This window comes from Canis aureus, chromosome 12, assembly GCF_053574225.1.
Source record: "Canis aureus isolate CA01 chromosome 12, VMU_Caureus_v.1.0, whole genome shotgun sequence".
NCBI lineage: Eukaryota > Metazoa > Chordata > Mammalia > Carnivora > Canidae > Canis > Canis aureus.
The window spans coordinates 40,896,745-40,914,689 of record NC_135622.1 but is presented as its reverse complement, the minus strand read 5'-3'; positions in this window follow the sequence as shown (position 1 = coordinate 40,914,689).

Here is a 17,945-nt window from a genome sequence, read left to right as displayed (position 1 = left end):
ACCACAAAGGCAAGCACTTGACTGAGTCCTCTGTGATCCCTAATCTGGGTGGAGCATTCACACTGCAGTCAGAAAGGTCTTTTAAAATATCAAAACATAAATAGTATACAGAAAAAAAATAAACTATTTACATGTATATGTATGTATACACACACACACACACACACACACACACACACCTCCTTCTAGAAGGGCTACTCCTAAATGGCTCAGATCAGTAGATGAGAATGTTCACAAATACGCCCAGAACTTGGGTTCCCTACCTCTTATTCACTGGTTGGAAACTATTATTCACTGCTGAGTATTAACATAAATAAATGTCAGAATCATTGATTGCAGAGCTGGAAAGTGTCTATGTCTTCTGACTTACTCAAACCTCCTCTTATAAATACCTCCTTTGAAGCAATCACCTGTGTAGCCAAAAGAGACATTAAGGTGTTGCCTTAAATCTGGGTTGGGAGCATGGTCCCACTGCTCTGGGACTGCCCTATGCCACCGCACCATGGAGTCTCTCTTCCAAGCAACTCCTCTTCAGGCTTCTGTCTACGTGGCTGCATCACAGACACTGAGCCAAGCAAGCAAGCTACATGCGTGGCTTCTCTTCTCTGGACATGAGCAAGGCAAGACAGGCCATGACAATGACAATGACATGGAGTTTATGGGACACATTTGTAAACAATGATAATATGAAATACTTTTGTGCAAGCATGTGGTGGGCTTAAGAGAGAGGAAGGGGTGGCCCAAGCAATGGCAATGTAGAGAGGGCACCACATCCTTGCTCTGGCTCTGCACCTACCTGGGCAACTTCAAGAAAGCCACTTCCACTACATTTTTTCATTTTCAAATTATGTGATGGGTAAGAGGATCTAAGGGTCTGTTTTTTGCTATTGTATTCTATCACAGACTAAATTTGGGGAAAGGAATGGAGCACAATGAGGCAAGAGCACTACTAGGAACAGTAGCAGTTGTAATGGACAATGTATATCGAGTTCTGTGGACACGGGCCCTGCTCTATATGCTTTCCATGTTCATTTCATCTCACAATGACACCAAGATGTACAAAATGTTACCTATGCCCAATTTACAGATGAGGAAGCTGAGACCAGAAAAAATAAAGCACTTAAGTTTACACAACTAGTAAGTGGTGCAGCCAGGATTTGAGCTCAGACAGTCCAAATGTGCCATTGGGAAAGCTGGGGCTGGTGTTCCAGCTGCTCTGGAGGAGCTGTGGTGCTGTTCCACCCAGCAATCTCCCTAGGGAGTGGGGCCCAGCTCCTGGGTTCCCAAGGCTGGGGAACAGCTCCAGTGCCAGCAACAGTGGAAAGAGGTGGGGAGAAAAAAGGAGGTGGAGGAGGAGGAGGAGGAGGCGGCTGGCTGGCTACTCTTCTGTTTGGGGCACACACATACCTTGCTGATTAGCAACGATGGGAAAGGAAACACACACTGAGGGCCTTTGACAGCTTAATGGGGTTTTAGAAAAATACACATCTATATTTTTAAACTTTTTTTTTTTCCATTTGAACATTTTTAGCTTCAAGTTCTGGACTGAAATAGCAACTGTCTTAGATAACTCTTCATCCTTAGGCTCCCACGTTTGCAAAAGGTCTTGGCCCAGCCTCGGGGAGAGAATGAGAGATTAAAAAGGAGAGATTGAGAGAGGGGTGGAGAAGGGGACAAGCTTAGCACAGAATCTGACACATAGATAGTAAATGCTTCATTGACACTGAGTGGATGGATGGATGGACAGATGGGAAAAAGAAGGGATTTGATGGGAACAAGAAAGTATGTTTATCCATAAGATTCTCCTGAGAATTAAGAGTAGACTCTCTTGGAAAGATATATTCACCTGCTTGTCAATGACCAAACCCTGGGTCACAACTAAAGGAATGATAGTCCACTGGGGTCTGGACTCTTCCAAATAGTTTAAGCTAAGCTTGGAAAGAAAGGACACACAATTCAGTTCCATCCACCAGCCCCCTCTCCAGTCACTTCTTACTGACTAATCTGGACCACTCAGAATTTTGCTGAATGCGCTGTGGCTGAGCCCCAGTTTGACCTGATCAACATCCATTCCAATACCCTTCTGTTTTGCTTTCCTATAGTACAGAGGGTAGAAAGAGAAATACTCAAATTCCCACTCTGTCTTGCAGGTAAGGTACCAGATTGGTTACACTGTTCTAGCTGGTCCAAGGTGGACAGGAGTCCTGGAAAATGGCTTCCTACCAACATAAATGAGTAGATTTTGTCCATCATTTCCCCCTTCTTCCTTCCTAGAACTCTGACACAATGTTTGGAGGTGTGGCAACCCTTTTGTGAGGAACAAGACAGAGCTTTGAGTTGAGGATGTCAGAGCAGGAGGACAGAAGAAGTTGGGTCCCCAAGGACCTCATTAAACAGCCACACCAGCCCTGGGCTGTCTCCCTCTGGTCTTTTAGTTATATGAGAAAGACAAAACCCTTACTTGTTTAAGCCACTAGGTTAGGGTTTTCTGCTACTCCCTGCCAAACGCAATCTTACCTGATAACCAGTTCATGCACTGTAGGCCTCCACATTCTGTGCATTTGATTTCCCCTGGATTAAATGTCTGTCTCTGTATTTTCTTCTAGTGAACTCTTATTTTTCATTTGTCTCCAATTTCTGCAGACTTCCCCGAGCCCCTCACCTTCTCCTCTAGGACATTCTCTTCGTATGCCCACATTACCTGTAGAGGCCATTTCTCTTAAATGCCACTCCCCATCCCACCATATCCCACCCAAGATCTTTCATTTCTTTCAATATTGGTGTTCCATCCACTTTGTCTAAAGGGCTGCTCAGCCTCCCCAATCTTGAACAAATTTAAGTTTGTTCTTGCTTCCCCTTTGAGCTACTAATCCTCTCTACCCTTGTACTCTTGACCAACTGTACTTGGTTTTCTTCTTATAGGGAATATGGTGAAAGGTAAAAAAGGGTCAAAAAGGCTGAGATCACATCTGATTACTACTTACTGCCTGTGGGCCTTTGGTTACCTGTCTCTGAACTGCTGGACCTTCATCTGAAACATGAGAATAAGTGAATAATTGAGCATGGTGATATATTCAAAGTATATGACATGGAGAAGGTGCTGGATAAATATTAGTTCCCTTGCCATTCTGATGGCCTATGCCTTTCCTCCCTCTTTCCTTCCTTAAACACATTCTAGGCACAAGAATGATTTAAGAAACACAAAGTTGGTTTAAGCATGCTTTTGTCCCTCCTTTCTTCACACCTTCACCTCAAGGTGACCTACCCCTGACTTTAATCCTTACTTGAATTTTCACCTTCAATATTCTGTTTCTCAAAGATCTCATCCACAACTTCAATTTTCAACTAAGATTGAAGTTGTGAATCATTCACTCCCAAATTGCAAATCAAGGGTGGACTTTTCTCCTAAATGTCCATGCTCCAGCCCCAAGTCCCTGGAGACATCTCCCTCCTAGAGGTCCTACAACCAGCCAGCTGCTCTTTTTACCAAAGTATGTTAATAAACATAATTATCTGTCCAATATCCCTGGAGGGTATGGTAAGGAATGGGTGTGATGAATCGCACCACTGTCATCAGATAACGACAGTTATTATGCCACAAGATGCTCTCTCTTTCTTAACAAAATTGACCTAAATTGGGAAGGTGTTCGGTTGCAATGCTGAGCAGAAGTCTCTTGTCAATGTTGCAAATCTTGGCTCCCAGAAAGAAGTAAGGTGGAAACTAGGAGCTGAACTGTTATTTGTGGCCTTAGCACCTATTTGGGGAATGCTGGGATGCGAATTTTGGAGAACTCAGTCCTTGTGCACACAGGGAACACATTTATCCCTTCCATTAAGGGTGAACCTTAGGCCTTGGCAGTCCTCAGAAGCACGTCACTCACATCTCCACTTGTTTTTTTTTTTTTTTTTCTAAATGCCCAGTTTGCTCCAATCAGTGGCAGTTCTCTGTAGTAGTAACCCCGGAGTCCCCACAAAGCCCTTGGTGGAGACTCCCTATGAAAGGCCCCACCCCACCCCCATAGCCTTTCTTTCTTCTTGAAGGACTGGACCCTGTGCCACCAGTCAGGCCCCTTGCTCAGCTCCCCCAGCTGACCCACTGCAGAAGGGCAGAGGGCAGAGGACAGAAAATAACTCATGAGAACCAAAAACAAAACCCCATTGGAACCACAAATGGAACTGGCTTAGGGAAAAAGGATTCTGTTCTGGGATGCTTGGGCTATTAATAAAGCCATATATGCCTCAGCCCTCTTATCCCAGAAAGCAAGCCAGGCCAGCTCATGGCCAAGCATGTTCCTTCTTGGGAAGGCCCCAATTTACCAAATAAAATGTCCCCAGACCCTATTCATTTTGCAAACTTTTCCCAACATACACATATGCACACACACAGGCACACATAGTTATACATGCACACACACGATTTTTTGTCTATTAGGTCTTGTAGGCACTGACTTACTTTTAACTCCTTGTTGGCCCCAGTAAGGGAAGAATGCGCAAGAACAAATGGTAATGCGTATGGTCTTAGAGACTTCTGAGGACTTGGTCAGAGGGAACTATATTTTTGAACTTATCCTCTATGACCCTTTGGAGATTAAACCACCAGGACTTGTGTGTAATCCCATCAGGGACAAACAGATAGATACATACACTTGCTCACAAATTGGTGGGGAAAAATCCCTGGAACTTTCATTCCTTGAAGTCATCTCCTATATAGTCTTCAACCTATATAATTTTGGTAGCCAACAGATTTATCACTTGTACTCCTTGATCAAATTTTCCAGCACTTCTCTGTTCTTCACCACCCCTCCCCCATGTCCTGCCCCAGGATCATGGAGAGCCCTAGGGAATACTCTGGAATGGGCTGTGCCAAAATAGCTAGCTAGCCCTTCTCAGTTCACATCTTGGAAAACAGCATGTGAACCAATTAGCACCTCTCCGCTGTGAAGAAGCTCTGAGTCACAAACTCATAATTGAGGTTCAGAGAATGAGTTGGGACCACAGAGGGCCTTCCCACCCAGCCCCCTGCCTTCAGGCAGAGAAGGCATCAAGCCCATTGCATCAATGAGTCTAGTGATATAGCAGAAGCCTCCATGTGGGGCAAAGCTAAGTTGGTCTGCACATTTGCTAGATCTACTTGCTTCCTGAGAGTGTCATAGTCTTGGGCTTCGTCCTGGCTCCTCACCTTCTGGCACCCACTGAACCAACCTAGTCAGGGAAATAAAGGCACAGCATCCTAACTATTCCAACAACATTTATCTTGCTCAGGAACCCCAATCTGACTCAGGAATAGCATATTTTTTATTAGCATATAAGTAAGAGATTATGTTCTACCCAAACCACCCTACACAGTGTGGAGAGGCAGTACAATGTAGTAGAAACAGTGCTTTACTGACCTGGGTAACGATTTCTGCTCTGCTCCTTTCAAGTGGAACAGTTGACCTTGGGCCACACATACAACCTCTTGGAGGCTTAGTTTCCTAATCTATATAATGGGAGTGATAATGGCTCCTCACAGGTTTTGTTGTGAAAATTTCTTGAAAACTCCTGAGTGCCATGCAGATATTATTGTTAAACTCTGTATGCCTCCGACTGCCAAACAGAAGCGGTAGCGACTAACAATGGTAGCAATTGCTCTGATTCACACATGGCAAATGTCTGTTTCTCTCATTCCTGGATCTCCAGCATCTAGAACAACTCTAAGCATGCAGTTGGCATAGAAAATCATTTGTCATGTGAATAGATGAGTTCATATCATCCTATTATTTTGATAGTGAAATGCTTTCAACATAGCCCCTTTTCATTTTATTTTTTATTTATTATGTTTTAAAGATTTTGTTTATTCATGAGAGACACAGAGAGAGAGAGAGAGAGAGGCAGAGACACAGGCAGAGGGAGAAGCAGGCTCCACGACCGGTGCCCGAGGTGGGACTCCATCCTGGGTCTGCAGGATCACACCCTGGGCTGAAGGCGGCGCTAAACCGCTGAGCTACCGGGGCTACCCAGCCCCTTTTCATTTTAAAGCTAATGATTTGTGGGCACCTGGGAGGCATAGTTGGTAAGCATCTGACTCTTGGTTTCAGCTCAGGTAGTGATCTCAGGATTGTGAAATCAAGCCCCAGGTTGAGCTCTATGTTCAGTGTGGAGTCTGCTTGAGATCCTCTCCCTCAGCTCCTCCCGGTCATGCTCTCTCTCTCCCTAAAATAAGTAAATAAATCTTTTTTTTTTTTTTTTAAAGACTGCTTAAAAAAAAAAAAACGGTGATGATTTATCTTAGTGTTGGTTGGGCTTCCATGGACTGGAGCATAAGAAGGTTTTAGCTTTGGCTCCATCAGCTAGGGTGGGCTGTTTAAATCAGCAACATCAGACTAGGCTGCTTGGTGTTAGGGTGAGTTCAAACCACTTGTGATGTGGCAGCAGTATGTGTCAGCAGGGCACCTCTCACACCCTGTCATAGCAGACATCAGAAGACAACAGAAGCATGTTGGCCAGGTGAGGCGCAAGTCCTTGGAGGTCGGCAGGGCCAGGTAGCAATGCATATTTAATAGGTGCCAGGATCCCTGCGTCCCTTGTCTTATTCAATGTGTACCAATACCCTATCAGGTGAGTGCTTTTTTGATCCTCCTATTACAGATGAGACCACTGAGCCTCAGATAGGTTAAGTTACTTGCAAAAGGTCACCAGCTATTAAGTGGAAGAGCAGGATTCAGAGTCCAGACTGATGTTAAAGCATCTCTCTCTCTCTTTAAGATTATATTTTTAGGGATGCCTGGGTGGCTCAGCATTTGAGCATCTGCCTTTGGCTCAGGGCATGATCCTGGAGACCCGGGATCCAGTCCCACATCGGACTTCCTGCATGGAGCCTGCTTCTCCCTCTGCCTATGTCTCTGCCTCTCTGTGTGTGTGTCTGTCATGAATAAATAAAATCTTTGTTTAAAATATTATATTTTTATTTATTTGATAGAGAGAGTATGAAATGGAGGAGGAACAGAGAGAGAGGGAGAAACAGACTCTCCTACTGAGCAGGGAGCCCAACGCCAGGCTCTATCCCAGGACCCCGGAATCATGACCTGAGTTGAAGGCAGACACTTAACCAACTGAGCCACCGAGACACTCCTAAAGCACATCTCTTTAACTTCTACACCTACTCTGAGCCATTCTGTAGAACTGAAGAACCAGAGTCATAGATTGCCACCACTGGATGGACCCAGCCCAGATTTTGTGTACAAGACCCAGAGCCATTCCCTGATTATTGGCCACCCAGAAGCTACAACCCAGACTCCTATCTTCAATGTGTGTTCTGTCTCCAGCCCTCCCAAGCCTTCTCCCTTCCTGCTGATTGTAGCTAAGTTCCCACTGGCCCTAGGTCCTTCCCAAGGCAAGAAAAGTAATCTTGAAAGGACTGAAATTCAGCATGGTCCCAAGCACAGCATCATCATTTCTCCAGGAGACTGAACAGATGATTCCCTCACTCCACAGGGACTTGCAACATTAATAATTTAATAAATGGGTTACCGTGGAGCATAGTAAAAACTCTTAATCTTGAAAGCTTTAAAATTTCAATAGGTTTGTATCCATCAGGGACAGCTGAGACCAAAGCTGAGGGGATGGACTAGCTCTAGGTTTCTTAAACCTCAACAGACTCCATGATCCCCTTTTGTAAGAAGTGTAACACTCCCTTATATTACCTGAAATGAAATTCAAAAAAATGTAAACCACCCACACAATTTCAAGATTTAATTTAAATTCAATTTAATGCCTTAATAGTTACACAAAAGGAGAAGTTAAAGGATAGACACATACATACATGCATTCAATTACCTATTCAATATGGAAGTGCCCAACCCCCATTACACTGGAAGACAATGAGAAATGTTTGAGTCACCACGTGGATTCACCATGACAGCCATAGCTACCCATGCAAACTGATACCTATCTTCTTAGCGACTCTACTATCAAGAACAGAGCCACCATCGGTGAAGTGATTTTCCAAAGCAGTAAACAACTCTTAGTAAAGTGCTGGCTAAAATCAAGTGCAATTTCCCCTCAATGTTCAGAGAAGTTGTATTTCTGGAATATTCAATATATGCTAAAAACCACACAAAAGGATTTTGTGTTTATAGGTCATGTGGAGTTAGAGTTTCCATGCTCAGAAAACTATAACCAGGGTTTTCAGTACCTGAATGTCCACAGAAACATTGGAAAGACAGGTGGGATAGAGAAGAATTCATTGTACAGGACTGCCCCATGCACTGCAGGACCTCTAGGACCTGAAGCCCTCTCCCCCTGCCAGCAAACAAAAGTGTTCCACAATTTTTCAAACTACTTCTGAAGGGAGGTGATATAATCCTTTTGAGAACCACTGGGTTAGATAACCTTTCAGGTCCCCGCCTTCCAGACCTGCTTGTCAAACACCTATGGAGGATTATTCTAGCTGGGCAATGGGACCATTGTGAGGTGGGGCGGGGTGGGGGTGGTGCGGTTCGTAGAAAGGTAAAACCCTGTGCCTTCCCTGAAGTGTGGTGGCGGACAGGGAGGAGAGTGCAGCGAGAAAATGAATTGTGGAGGTCCCCCCCAAACTCTGAGCATTCGTGGGCACTGGACCGGTGACTTTTACTCACCTTTTTAACCTAGCACAGGCCCCAGAACTGGGCAGGGGAGGGGCAGGTCCTTGTTGCACGTTGCATGAGGGAAAGGCAGTACATTGGAGGCTGCAAATGTTTGTATGATATACAGAACTGACTGAAATGAAAGGAGGATTTTGGGGGGTAAACATTCTTTCAGTGACAACTAGACGAAGAACACAGTACAGCCTTACATGCCAAAAGGAGGGCCAGAAATCACCTCAGTGACTGGAAGAGCCGGTGGGTCAAGGAGACCAGAAAGGGGCTCTAAGATACCCTCTTCAACACAAACACACACACATACACACACACACTGGTGGCAGCCCCCTTCAACTCCCAAGGAGCATTCTTCTGAATTCACACATTGTTATCCTCCAGGGCAACTAGCCTCCTACCATTTATAGGCAGGTTCTACTGGATTGGCAACTGTCTCCTGCCATTTACAGACCGGGGCCAAAGTCAATCCCATTCCAGCCAAGAAGCACCTTCCGGGCCTCCCAATGGGCAACAACCAATCCCAGGCTTGACCAATCTCGAACTTTCCAGGTAGAAGCCATTCCAGCCAGAGGGAGGAGAAAGCAATGGTCGAATTATCTGCTGGGCAGAGCAACACATGCTTAGGGCACCAGCCGAGCTTGGGGGGGATAGTGTATGCCTGGAAAGACTATTTTTTAAAAATCATTAAAGTAGACTTTAGGGAAAACAATCAGAACTCTGCTGTACTTTCTCCCATGCTTTTATGATACAGTCCTAGTTTTGTTTTGAACTGCTCATGTGAGTAGGGGTTGGGAGGTGCAACACACCTTTCAGGGCTTGAAGCCAAGGATCTTGCAGTAGTTAATGGTTCAGCACTGGGGGACAGACCAGCTGCTTCTAACTGCATGATCTTGGCAAGCCGCCGCTTCTTTGTGATTCAGTTTCCCCATCTGAAAAATGGAATGATGATTATAGCACTTATCTTTTAGTAAGATTGTAAAGATCTTTTAGTAAGATTAAAAAGAGTTACTGTACAAAAAACATATAGAGCAGTACTAAGCACGTTATAAGTACGCCAAAAGTCTTCGCCAGTAGCAGTAGTAGCAATAGTAGTAGTAGTAGCAGCATTGTCACTAAAAGTCTTCTTCTGGCCTGGCCCAAGGAAAGGAGGTGGGACAAGGGCACAGCTGTCGCTCCTGGACCTGCAGAGGAGTCAACAGCTCTGGAGTTTCTGAATTCTGTGTTAGGAATGTTGAGAAGAGAAAGCAAGAAGGTTTACGGGTAAGGGGAGTTTAAGCATGCTGGGTTTTCCAGGTCCTCTTTCCCTCTTCCAGGAGGGCCTGGGTGTTGGACCAGTACTGAGGGTTTAGGAATGGATTGTAGGCTAAGCAAAATGACTAGAGGAATACCAGGCCTGGGAAAGTAGGTCAAGGTGGTGAGGAGTTGCTGGAGATGTAAGGAAGGTGCTGGGTATCCAAGGCTGGGCTGTCTGAGGCTGGTGTCCCGTGCGTCTGTGTGTGCATGCCTGTGAGTATGTGTGTCTACACCACGGGCCTGCTGCAGGGCTCCTGGGGTGATGGACTTTAGAGCAGGTTATCTTTCTGGTTTTAAGGAGCAGACATTTATCTGGGGCCCTCCCAGACTATGATGACCTTGTTCTTCCTGACTTCCTGGTTCCATTCAGGAACTCTTTGGAGACCTGGATCCTTTATTCAACAGGTCAGAAGATCCAGCTTTGTTCCAGGCACCACCCAGAGAACTAAAACATGTATTGAGATCCTACTCTGTGCCAGGCCTGTCTGAACACATTTTATTTATAATTCATTTAATCTTTTTTTAAAGGATTGATTTATTTATTTGAGAGAGAGAGAGAGAGAACCAGAGGGGAGGGGCAGAGGAAGTGGGAGAGAGAGTCTTAAGCAAATTCAGCACTGAGCATGGAGCCCGATGGGGGCTCAATCTCACCACCCTGAGATCATGACCTGAGCCAAAACCAAGAGTCAGATGGCCAACCAACTGAGCTACCCAGGCCCCCTGACTCATTTAATCTTCATAATAATCTAATGAGGTAGCTTTTGCTATTTTTACCATTCTAAGGGAGGAAAATGAGGCACAGTCATTTAATAACTTGCCCAAATATACCCAGCTTGTGACAGAGCTAGAATTTGGACCCAGGAAGTGTGTCTTCAGAGTCCAGAGTCATGATCTCAACCCCCAGTCTCTGCTACCTGCCTTTGACCAACTCCAGGCACTTGGGAGGTGGGGGCCGGGATAGGGGTGGAGGAGGGGCAAACAATTAACTAGGAAACTCCAAGAACTACCTCCCAAGTCCAACTGTGAAGCTGAAGGCCTCCTAGGAAAGCAACCAGCCAGGTTTCTCCCCTTTACTGCTTCAACAGAGGAGACTCTTCGTGCCCCTGCTCAGCTTCTGCTAGATTCTTGCCCTATCGAAGTTTTTACCTTCTGCCATTTCCTGCTAGAGGCAAAAGGGGACTCTCCCTACCCACAGATTCCATGGCAACAATGCTAGCCCTTCTTTTGCTGTAGCTTTGTTGATCAGGGAGGAGGGAACGACTCAGGCATTGGTGTGGTTGCTTTTTTAAGTTCAAAGAAGCACTTGTTTTCTGGAGCTGGCAGCGACAAGTGTAGAGGTATCTGTCCGTTTACCCCTACCTGGTGAGGAAAGGGGCATCATGGGTGGTGAGCACTGCCCCTGTGGGAAGGAATTCCCAGTCTTGAACAAGTCACTGGCATGGTCGCCATCAAGGAAAATTGCCTTGGTGGCCCCCTGGATCCTGTCGGCTTTTGATTCCAAACTGCCTTTTCCAAGTGCCTTGAGACTTGGAAACATCCCACTTAGGGGGGTTTTCCATCCTGCTTAGATTCCCCACTCCCAGCGTATTAGTGAGAGGTTTGGTTGCAAGCAATGGGAACCAACTCTGGTTAACTTAGTAGGGAAAATCATTTATTGGAAGGGTACTGGGTCACTCACAGAATCAACAGGAAGGCTGAAGGACAGGGCAGAGGCAGGAACCAAAGATGGCAAAGGCTCAGCTAAGGTCATTACTGGAACAGTGAGCCTGGGATGCTGCTGCAGCCACCACCACCACTGGACCTGCTGCTGCCCTGCTGGAGCCCATCACCCCTGGGTATCTAGCAACCCCCCACTCTAAACTCCATCACCATTGCCACAAATTATCCCTGATGGACCCTTGAGCCTCTGTGTAGCCTATCAAATTCTAAGTCCCAGGCAGGCACCTGCAATTGGCTGTGCTTAAGCCCTTGCTAGTATTCTAGATGTCACAGGTGAGAAAAGCAGCTCTCTCTCCCCCATCCAGCTTCCAGAGTTGGAAGGGACTTGCAGCCCATCTGTTTTGTTATTTTCCCTGAAAGAGAAAGGGGGTAGGAGAGGCAAACATATAGAAAAATTTACCCTACTACAGATTTCCTTGAAGGGGAGATCTTTGTTGGATGGAGAAAGGTAGTCCAAACCCCTCCCATGGTTTCTCTGTCACATAAACAAATAGATTTCCGTTTTAGCTAAGCTACTTTAAGTGTAGTCTTTGTCACTTGCAGCCAAAAGCATCCCGATTGTTATTTCTACTTCCCTGCCTGTGGTTGTCAACCAGCAATGGTGCAGCCATCCACCCCCCAGTGGATGCTTGGAGATGCGTGGAGTGTTTGCCATTTAGCAAATGTTGACTAAGGACATTGAGCACCCTGAAAGCCATGGCACAGTTAAACACAGTGAAGACTGTCATCGCCTGAACGCCAGCAGTGCCACTTTGGGAAACATGACACCTGCATCAACTATGACCGACATCCCAGATCAACCTCTGCAACTCAGTGTTCCCACTGAAGTTGGCATTCCCACTGAATGGTCTCTGGCATCTTGACCAGAGCCATGACCAGTTCATCACATTTGGCAAAACCACACATTTGCCATTCCAACTCCTTTTTTATAGCTGAGGAAACTGAGACAAGGAGAGAAAACATAATTTAGCCCAGGCCACACAGCTCAGTCTAGAATCCATTCTCTGGCCCCAGCTAAGGGCTCTTTGCATGACACTTGGTTGCCTTTGCTCTTTTCACTGAGGCAGGCTTAGAAAGTCTAGACTTGCTCTGAAGTGTTTCCAGGAACCTCCCTGAGAGCTTCTTGGTGATGGCTCACAGGCTCAAGGCAGGGCCCTGGGCACCAGGGTGCCACCTGCAGACCCTTGGGTGAGAGAGAGCGAGGCATGTGCAAAAGGGCTGAACTTTGTGGGCAGAGCTGGCACCCAGCAAAAGGAATAAACAGAGAGCTGAAACTTCACCCAGGGGAGGGGAGGGCCGAGGATGATTTGCAGAGACTTGGAGCAGTTGGCTTCAACCAGATAATCACACAGGAACTAATTAGCACCTTGCTTCCGAGCACAGCCCTCTTGGGGCAGGAGGATGCTCAGTGGAGAAGAGAAATCCATTAATTATTTTATCAGGATACGCTGATAAGCACCCAAAAAAGGTATTGCTCTAAGGCTCTCTGTTAATTAAAGAGGCCTGCAGGGTGCAGGAATGTGTGTCTTGCCCTGGAGAACAGAGCACTTGACTTTGATCCTGAGCCTGGGCCCACAGCCCCAGACCAAGGGCAACTATGGGCTGCTGGCCCCTGAGGGACATCCGCCCTCACAACGCAGAAGCCCCAAACCTGGAGTCTTTGGGAATCAAGGAGTCTGGTGGCTATAGTGCCCGCTCCTCCAACGGGGGTACAAGAGGTCCTGAGGGAGGCTCTCTGGTCTATTTCCCCAAGATTCCACACAAATAGCACCACTCAGGTCTGATGTACTATGTGCATCTTCTCCCTGGGCTTATTATCATGCCCATTTTGTGGAGGAGGAAAATGAGGCTCAGAAAACATTAAGTGTCTAATCAGTGACCTCTTGGGTAGGGAGAGGCAGAAGCCCAACTTGAACCCAGATCTCTACCTGCAAGTCCTGTGTTATTTGCACACTTTATTATTTGGCAGGACCTGGCTGGAGGCATTGGCTTCCAGCCAAGCAGACTAGGTTCTGGGCCTGGACTCCTTCCTTCCTCAGCTTTCTCTGAGCCTTGATTTCCCTCCCAGTGAAATGGGGCTACCACCACCTACTGAAATGGTTATAAGGAGTATATGTCACAAGATGACGTGCATAGATCACAGATAACAGAGCCTGGCACTCATAATTTTGAATCTCTAATGCAATGGTTTTCAAACTGGCTTTTAGCTGCAAGAGTTTTAGTTCAAATGCCATCTTACAAAGATGCCCAATGTGCAAATAGCTAAAAGCAAGACTTCTCTGGAGGGAGGTTGGTGGGTGGCTGGGCCCCTCTTCCACCAAAACACCTGATGAACACCCAGAATTCCTTGGAGCACAGATGGACAACCTCGATTTGAGAGAAGCAAGACACTGAGATCTCAGGGGCCTCTGAATAAATGTCCCACATTGGAACAAATGGGTGTCCTTTATCCCACAGAGGGAGCTAATGACCAACCATCAATGGCCCATGCATTGAAGCTTTTCTCCCAGAAGGACTGATGGATTTATACAAGCCCCTCTTACCTTGTTCCCAGATGGTTACCTGCTTAGGGAAGGGGGTGAGGTGTGGGGGCGGAGGGAGAGCATAATCTGCATAAAAGGGACCTAACCCATGACCCTACATTCATTGCTATACTCTTAACTCCCCAGGCTAAGTAGCCAGGCATCCATTTAGGCAATAGTAACATTTTGTGTAGACACATTTGTTTCAAGCCTTCCAGAAAAGTAGAGAATTACATTCATAATAGCATTGTTCTACTGGATACTCATAAAATGGCCTAGAGAGGCTGGAATGCCTTTCTTATAGACAGTTCCAAAGGCAAGACCAACATCAGAAAATACTGAAGCCTGGATCCCAGGAAGTAAAATGTCATGAGAACACACCCTGACTCCTCAAAGGACATGCAGAGGAGAGACCACCACCTTCACAGCTCTTGAGCAGGAAGTTTTCCCCTAGCAGGAGTTAAATGCATTTTTGTTGTTGTTGTTGTTGTTTGTTTAGTAAACGTGGCCCAGAATCACTAGCCATATCAGCCTTCTGGGAGATCAGGATTGAGGAGATGGGAAAGGGCCTTCATTGTGGATTCTTCCTTCTGCAAATTTATTATTATAGAGGCTGTGTTAAGCCATAGATAGTTGAACTCCTGTGTCTGCCCTCTCCTCTGCCAAGCGAGGCTGCTCAAAATTCAAGTAGCATCTATTGAACGCCCACACGTCTACTATGTGTCTGCCACTCGTTAAGTATACTTTGGGTGTTATTCCATTGAATCCTCAAAACTGCTCAGCAATGCAGGGACTCTTGTCCCAATTTATGGATGTAGAACTGAGGCTCAAAGAGGTTTGGGGCCTTCACCATGGCATCACAGCTATTGGGTGGCCAGGATTCGGGCCCAGGTCCATCCGAGGTTAAGTCCAGTGCTCTTTCAAGCCTTTTCCACAAAAGCCTTCCTGAGAAATCCTGTGTCCAGCCATTCTAGACACTGCCCAGTAAAACAGCCTGGCAGCACCAAATAGCCTAGAAGATTCAGCCCAGAGGGAACAAGGAGACCTGAGTTCTAGTTGGTTCTAATTTTAGCTAGCTCCCTTCTCTAGATCTCAGTGTTCTGGTGTGTAAAGTAGAGGGAGTGGCCCTCTGAGCCACTTCCTGCCCTGCCCCCTCCACCCCATGACTGCCTGTGCGTATCTGAAGCCAGCTGTGCTTGGTTCTGGGTCTCAGTCTGGTGTGTTGACATGTCCATGGCTTTTCCTGCCCATACTCAGCCTGTCCCCAATGAAGAACACCAGGCTTGCTTCCTCCATCACCCTGAGCTGCTGCTGCTTTCCGGGATCCCCAGCTCAGAGCAGCCTGTTCCACCTGTCTGCGGCAGTTAGGACAGAATCAGGAGGCTGGAAGGTGGCACAGCCCCCTGGTGGCTGCGGAGAAGGCAACCACCAGTGCCTCTGCTGAGGACTTCCTCCAGCTGCCCTCCTGGGTAGGTGTCCCCAACAAAGAGCCTCTCAGGCCATTTGCTCTTTTAAAAGATTTTATTATTTATTCATGAAAGACACAGAGAGGCAGAGACATAGGCAGAGGGAAATGCAGGCTCCACGCAGGAAGCCCGATGTGGGACTCAATCCCAGGACCCCAGGATCTCGACCTGAGCCAAAGGCAGATGCTCAACCAACTGAGCCACCCAGGTGCCCCACCTCTCAGGCTGTTTTAATGAAAAGGTAAATCCACAGTGCCTTGTGCTCACTTTTTATTTTCTGATGTGTGTAGAACAGCATGGAAATTGTAGAGTTGTTAAAAAAGAAATCACACTGTAAGGTGGTATCACAACTCCCCAGATGGGTGAGAATTATCAGGAATTCCAACACCATTGCTCAGACCCAACACTCAAGTGTTCTCTGGAAGCATCGTCCACCCCCAAGCTGTTCTCAGCAGCAGCAGAATTGCTGGATCAATGCAGACTGGGGTGGTGATGAGGAGGGTGGGAACCACTCCAAAGGAGTCATCTATTCCAGTAGTTTATTAGCAAAAGTAGGTGCCTAGAGGTGCTAGGGGTACAAAACAAAGAAAATGGCCATGGCCCTCGCCCTCATGGAACTTAGCATTAAAAAAGGCAGGAAAGGGACCATAAACTAGTAAAATAATAAATATGTGATCTCCACTTGGGAAAGAACTAGAAAGGCAAGAGTAGAGTGGGATATTGGAGAATAAAGGGGTGTGTGGTGGGAGTGGGATTCATGGAGAAGCTTTTATTAAGAGCAAGATTGTCAAGGAAGCTTTATTTTAGTTAAAAGTCAATAAACCAGCTGGGCAAAAAGCTGGGGAAAGAGCCCGAGGCAAGGTCAAAGGCCTTAAAACAGGGCTCAGCAGACTTTTTTGTAAAGGGTCAGAAGGTAAATACATAAGGCTTCACTGTCCATAAATCTCTGCATTGCTGATGTTCCAATAAAACTTTATTTACAAAATAGAGGCAGGCAGTATTCTGCAATCTGTGCCCTAAAACAGGAAAGCACTGGGTGTGTCAGGAAAGAATGATGCTGGCTACCAAGGAGCCAGGAGGGAAGTGTCTCCAGGTGAGGAGATGACAAAACAGGGGCTGGTATGGAGGGCTTATAGATCAAGATAAGGAGTTGGGCTGGATTCGAAACACACTGGAAAGCCAGGCAAGGTTTTAAAGCAGCCAAGAGACACGATTCGATTTACACTTTTACAAGATTACTTGAGCTGCTGTATGGAGAAGGAATTGGAGAGAAGGAAGACAGGAATCAGGAAGACCCATTTCCCATGTACTGCAATTGTCGAGGGAGAGATCCTTTTGGCCGGGCCCCAGCTGGGGGTGAAGAAACACAGATGACTTTGACATGTGATTTGGAGGTAAAATCAACAGGATTTGCTGATGGAGGTATGTGGGGCTGGGGAGCTGGAAGACCTGTAGTGATCAAGTTTCACGCCGGAGCAAGTGGGTGAATCTACCGAGCTGTAGAAGATGGCAAGCGGAGGTCTAGGGTCAAAGGATGGATCCAAGGATGAAGATCAAGAGTTTAATCTCAAATGTGCAACTTGAGATGCTTGTGAGCCTTCCCAGGTGAGAAGACCAATAGCAGGCATGTCAGGATCTCAGAGTCCTGGGTCGAGACAACACACCTCTCTCCCTGGTTCCACTTGCTCTCCTCCATCCTGGGCTTTGGTTCTTGCCCTGACTCCCAGCTGGCTCAGCCTAACCACAGGATGGCCTCCCCAACGTCATAAAGCTTTATTTACTGCCACTGTTGTTGCCCTATCGGACATGGCTGGATGACCCTCCAGGGATAAGGGTTGGGCTCCATCAAGACTAACTTCCATGACACCTGCCATGTCAGGGATTATAGTGACTCCAGAGTCTAGGTCCAGCCCACGTAGACCCCTGGGCTCTCCAACTTCCCCACTGCTGCCTAGAGGGGCCCAGTGACATAACCAGAGAGCAGAGGACTTTGTACCATAAGGGGCAAACTTTGACCCATGTGAAATAGGAGCTGGGAAGGAACTGGCGGACACATTGTTTACCTTCCCCTCTGACAACATTTCTGAGATGTGGCTAGCTCCACAACAATACAATACACCACCTTGCACTTCCTTCCTCCCCTGCTTCATTCCTCATTTCCCTCAGTCCGGCTTCCCTGGGAGTACATCCTCCAATAAAACATTAGTCCCTGAGCTTTGTCTCAAATTCTGCTTTTTAGGGGACTGGGCTAATATAAGAGGTTTAGGTGCTAAATATGGTAAACATCACTTATTTATTTCATGGACATTTACAAAGCACTTGTTTTATGC